The 6,000-nt window shown below is 41.0% G+C and overlaps 1 protein-coding gene across 7 annotated transcripts in view; it reads right to left on the bottom strand.

Moving 5' to 3' along the window:
- The window catches only part of SPTSSB (serine palmitoyltransferase small subunit B), a 36,680-nt gene extending 33,970 nt beyond the window's left edge, over positions 1–2,710 (bottom strand). For 4 of the 7 annotated variants that reach the window (XM_005669961.3, XM_013982174.2, XM_005669958.3 and 1 more), the window contains exon 1: positions 1,095–1,354. The gene's annotated coding sequence lies outside the window, so the exon portion shown is untranslated. Of the gene's footprint in view, positions 1–1,094 lie in introns of all 7 variants that reach the window. The other 3 variants (XR_002337741.1, XR_002337742.1, XR_002337743.1) reach the window with 3 other exon arrangements.

Below are 6,000 nucleotides of genomic sequence, written 5' to 3' on the forward strand. Positions count from 1 at the left end.
TGTAAGAATACTTGAATATGAGTGATAGTGCACTTCATAGGAGTTTGTTGTAGTAATCTATGTGCAAAGCTATAACAGCTATTGAAACAGTCATCAAAATGATGCCTCTTTTAAAAAGCATGGGAATCATTCAGATGTGAAAATCAAGTTATTAAAACCTCATTAGTCTTATGCACTAATCTAAGAATTTCACAAGCAAAAATAATCATTTATTTCTTAATTTTTGCTTTATTCAAAAGAACCACAAGGCCACAAAGTCTTGTGGGAAAACAACTTTCCCAACTTCCCTGGTGCTTTTTTCTTTCTTTTCTTTCTTTTTCTTTTTTTTTTTTTTTGTAGTTTTAGGCGAAGATTTACATTTAACAATTCTTCAGATTCTTTATTTGATTAAGGGCTAGGCCCATATGTTAATTGATAATAAGTTGAATGTCACTTTAGTTGAAACAAATCTAGAAACTCTGCTCATAACTAAACCCTCTCTATCCATTGTACCACATCCCCACCTCCACAACAAAGTTGACTATATGTACTTTTCTCCTTGAGTTTAGAAGTCTTGTTATTTATAAATGATCACTTAACCATCTTTGAGAAAAAACATACTGCCTAATAATCATGAGAAAATGTTAAAATGTATTCCTTGTTGGAAATTCTGCACTTTCGGGGCAGTTGATTGTGTGTGTTAATGCCTCAAGTAGCCCTTATGAGCAAAAAAGTATTGTATAAGAGCATGAAACTAGATAAAGATGAATTTTAAGGATGAAATCAAGCATCTCCCAAAGGTATTTCTCTGAATAGTTATTACTGAACTACACAAAAGGTAAATAATGAAAGTAGTTAGCAAGTAATTTTCTCTTCTTTTGGCTGGAAAAGTTTCAGTAATAAAGTTTGGCTTTTGTTGAGTGAAGCATCTTAGTTTCTAACATAAAGGCAAATGGAAAAACCCATTCAATTCTTAATTTTTTTAATGTAGTTAAATAATAAGCAGATAACACTGCATTATGGCTCAGTATTTTTTTTTTTTCCTTATAAAGACAGGAATTCTATCCTTCTAAAGCTACTTTATGATTCAAGCAGATATTTTGGAAGATGCTTACCTCCCGGTTGGGTGTATCTCCCTGCGGCTTAGGTGAGCGAGCACCAAGGTTTTGGCTCCTCCCCAGCTGCTTCGAGCTTCCCACTGTGCGGGGTGCCTCCAGCCTCCGGGAGTTAGGTGTTCGGCCCCGCCCTCTGCACTACTGCTAAAACTCCAATTCTGCCAGACTGATTCCGGTGATTAATTATTGACAAAAGGAAAACACTCCCAGGCAAACTTGTGTCCAACCGCACTGTTCCCAGCGACTCCTTCCAGAAGAGAATGCCGGCTGCACCACTCCCCTCCCCCACTTGCTCTACGGTCCCAACTTCCCACACGCTGCCACTCTCGGTCCTGGGCGATCGGGCTCGTCCTCGGAGGAATGCGGCCCAGCGACTTCTACATTTTAAAATTTGGTTTCCTGAAGCTCCTTAGCACTTCTCCGGGGACCAACCTCTCCGGAGGGGGCGCTGGATGCAGGAGAAGCCGGGGCTTTGAGAGCTGGAGGAGGCTAAGGCGTCGCTGTCACCTCCGGCTGCTGCAGTAAAACCCCGAGTCGCGGCGGGGATGCGGAGGAGGGGATGGGGAGGCGCCCTCCCCCTTTCTCGGGTGGGAGCCCCGACCCTACCAAAGGTGCACGTACTTCGGTGGTAGTGGTGCGGGTGGGCAGATAAACAGGAGGCACAAGGTGGAAGCTGTGGGGCTTTAGCCTAAGCCAACGTTAACCCACCCAAGGAAAGCCTGCGCCCAACATCCATCGATTCGCAGACTTCGGCAGGGAAGCAAAGCTGGGCAGATGCTGAGGACTGCGGTCTGAAACTCAGCAGCAGGCTGCGAAGTGAGCCCAGGGCTCCCGGCCGGGGCAGCAGTTGGCCTAGCAGGCATCCCACTTCATTCGTCTGTCAAAAACGGAAGAAAGCAAATCCTTTTAGCTTTGGCAGTTAATTTTGGTGCCTTTGAACGTGCAAAATGCCTCTCCCAGCCCCACTTCCTCCATCCAATGCCTTCCTTTTCCCCGTGGCTGGGAGGTTAATATTTGAAAAGCTGGACCCCCTCGGGGAAACAGATGGAAGGATCGTGCCCGGGGAACTTGCGTGTGCTCACTCACAAGTGAAGACAATTAATTTGGGCCCAGACTGCGGCAGGAAGGCAAACTGGGTAAAGAGGACTTGGAGGAGGCTCGGTGTCCACACACGCCCCGCGGGCTGCTGCGGCTTGGGGGCCCGAAAACCCAGCGCTCCGGCTCGGCACCCAATTATCTTCCGAGTAGGCGCGAGACGGAGAAGAGCAGTTTCACTGAAAACCCGCATCCAGATCACCATCGCTCCTTCTCTACCGAAAACCGAGTGCTCAGATTTAACGCCGCGGCTGCTTGCTCAAAGCGCAGAGGCCCTTGAGGCTCTCAGACCTGATACCTACGTAGCTGAGACTCTGCCAAAGACCCAGGGGCGTCCGGGGCTAAAGCCTCTCTTGATTAATGAGCATTTGGGCAACGTCTGCCAGTCAGCCCCCAACCGCCTAAGGAGGCTGTACTGCACATGCTCGCCTTGATTGTGCTGAAGCGCGAATTTTAGCTGCGGGCAGGTTTCTGCACATTTCACAAAGCGCTTCCAGCAGGTTCCACACTGCTGGTGCTACGAAGACAGAGATTCATATAATTGGGTGGAGGTTTCTCCAAGCAGGAAGGAGGTGTCCCAGAGAAAGCTGACGGTGGTTGGGGCCAGGGAAGGGAACCAATAGAAACTGAACGCCTTGGAACCCGTGGTGGCAGTTTTACGTTGTTATATTTTCGTTATTTTGGACCTATATATTAGCAACCCCTACTAGTATTTTTATTTATCACTTTATTTTGTTGATATTCATTATCTCCTGGCTTATCCTGACAAACCTTGTCATGTAGGTAGGGGAAGTATGACTACCCCTATTGAGAGATGAGGAAATAGAAACCCTGAGAGATGACTTACCCAGGGTCACTAAGCCAGTTTTGTGGTGGGGCCAATACTATTTAAATTAGCTTTTAGGTCTCATTATTGATTATCTAGTTTTCTTACCAGATCATGATGTACCTTCCCCCTACTCCCTGGGATCGTACATTTGTGAAAGTACAGAAACAAGTTTTTCTTCTTTCTGCCAAAGGTTTGTGAAATAGATATGAGACCTTACAGTAATTCCAGCTGAAGGTGGGGAGAAGCTGCTATACCTGGCAGAAACATCTAGAACATTAAAAATAATCTTAAATGATGTATGTAATATAACTACACACAGATACACCTTTTTATATCTTTGCATCCCCAAATGGAGAAGACTTTTTTTTTTAAATACAAACCTAGAACATTCTCAAAACTTAACTAGTTCACAAGATAAAGATCAACACTTTAAAAAAAAAAAGATGGACACATTTTAAATGGTAGTAATCATATACACCACATTTCCCCCTGATGGATGTAGTACAATTGAAGATTATAAAATGCTTTATATGTAGATTAAAGGGAAGCACAAATGAGAAACCACTGTTTAGAAACAGAAGAAAAACAAAAATCCTACATAGCAAATCTATCAGGAGATATCAGGAGAGTATAAAAAAGCCATACAATGTTAAATGTATTTATTGCAAAACAGTGTACAAACCAAGAAACTTAGAAGAAATTGCTAAATAATTATGTTAACTAATGCTAAAGATAAAAGCAGAAATTAATGAAACAGAAAGGTAAAAAACAAGGATAATTGATCAATAAAAGAAAAACTTTTTAAAAAGATCAAGGAAAAAAACAAGAAACAAAGATACAAGTAACATTAGGAAGAAAAGTGGTATATAACCACAGATGACTAGGTTATTAAAAACAAAACAAAACAGAAAAACAACAACAAAAAACAGATGTTGTTGCCCATGAAGAGGCATGCTGATAATAATAGAAATCATGAGATAACATAATTCCTTTGTGATAATAACTAGAAATTATGAGATAACAAATGGTTAAAACCCACCACAGCTTTTGGGAAGAGAAATAAGATTTGAAGAACCAGACAAAATTGTTTAGCATGTAATAGTATAAGAATATAAAGTATTTCTAATTGTATCTATAGAACATTTTGAACCAGGCCTTTCATCACCATTACCATAAAGCTGTTGAATAACTAAAGAACACATGCTTGCTGGAGTAGAAAACTTTATAAAGTAATAAAAAGTTAAAGTAATAAAAGACTATATGCTCTCAAGCTAACCTGGGAGTTTGGGGGAAAGATATTACAAGGCAGGGAATAGGATCATTTTGTAAAAGCTGTATTTATGACCCAGAAAGTCTGGGATATCTCTGGAGTTCAGAACACCAGGAAGGAGAAAGGACATGATGCAAAAATCCACTGAAAATGACCAGCAGTCAGGTTCCCAATCTTGTATGCCTCTGCTGCTGATGGCCTTTCCTCCAGGGGACCAAAATAAACAGACTGAAATGTGGGTTTCTGTCAGATTTAAGCCTCCAAACCTGAGGTGTTTCTGAAGCATCTATTCTATGCAGCCTCAAACATTGTCTTTACATACAATGTTCAATGTGTATTCACATCTGTTTGTGGAAGAGAGAGAAGACAATGAAAATCAAAAGAATCAAGAGAAAAAAATAAGCCCCCAAATAACTATATCAGCAATATCTCCCTTCGTGTGTTAACTCTTAACTCTCTTTTATTGGTCTTATTATCAGGAGGGGAAAAAGAAAATCAGAAATAAATGTGAGTATTTAAAAGCAAGAACAGAAATTTAAGGTAAATTTTACTGCTTTCTGGTTTGCTTTCACAATGTACATATTAACTCTTCCTTATTTTTAAAACCTTGTTAGATTAGCATTACTTTTTTATTCCCCTGGCCACACCTGTGGCATATGGAAGCTCCCAGGCCAGGGATCAAACCTGTGCAACAGCAGCAAACCAAGCTGCTGCAGTGACAATGTCAGATCCTTAACCCATTGTGCCACAAATAAATACTACTTACTTTAATGGTGGGTGTGACCAAAAGGTTGCCTGACACTTATTTCATTAGGCAAAGAATGTTGCCTGCCATTCCAGTAAACAATGTTGCCCTCCATCAAGCCATCAGTCACTGGAGCTGCCCCACTGGTGAACCCTGAGGGGAATTTAGGATAGAGAAAAAGAGGATACTGACCCTAGATAGTTAAGATGCGTATTAAAGTAATAATTTCAATGAGCCCAGAATCTTGCATCGTCCCATACATAGAAAAGCATTAGAATCATTAACTTGAGATGTCTGATTTTTTTGTAATTAGCAGTAATCTTCTGATGTTCCACTACTTGTCCCCCTCACTCCCCACCCCTGGCAAAAACTCCTATATATTCTGACTCCTCCTTTACCTCTTTGGAAGAGTTCCTTGGAACTATCTGAGAGGATGCCTTCCTGGGCTGCAGTCCTTAGTAATTGCCAAATATAACATAATGTTCATCTTTTAGGGTGTGACTTTTATTTTTTCAGTAGACAGTGGCATAAAATGTTATTATTCTCCCAGAGTAGAACTCTGCATAATCCTCAATAGATTTCTAAAGGTATTTGAATATATTGTCATAAGTGAATGAAACTTACATATTTTAGTCTCCAGTGAGTCACCAACTACCTCTATACACCTTTGACCAAACCAGCTAACCTCTCCAGAACTATATCATTGTTAAACTCAGGTGCTTGAAGAGATTAATGGAATATTTTAATCAATTAAAGAAACCAACCTCCAATTTCCTGCTCGCTAAAGTCCCTCTAATAATTTATATTTATTCTTATTTTTTTCAAACTATAATTCAAAACATTTTCTCCTCTCCTGGATGCATTGTTATAAAGCTGCACCTTGGGAGTTCCCGTTGTGGTACAGTGGAAACAAATCTGACTAGTATACATGAGGATGCAGATTCCATCCCTGACCTCGCTCAGTGGG

The sequence above is a fragment of the Sus scrofa genome, chromosome 13 (genome assembly GCF_000003025.6).
Source record: "Sus scrofa isolate TJ Tabasco breed Duroc chromosome 13, Sscrofa11.1, whole genome shotgun sequence".
In the NCBI taxonomy this organism is placed as follows: Eukaryota; Metazoa; Chordata; class Mammalia; order Artiodactyla; family Suidae; genus Sus; species Sus scrofa.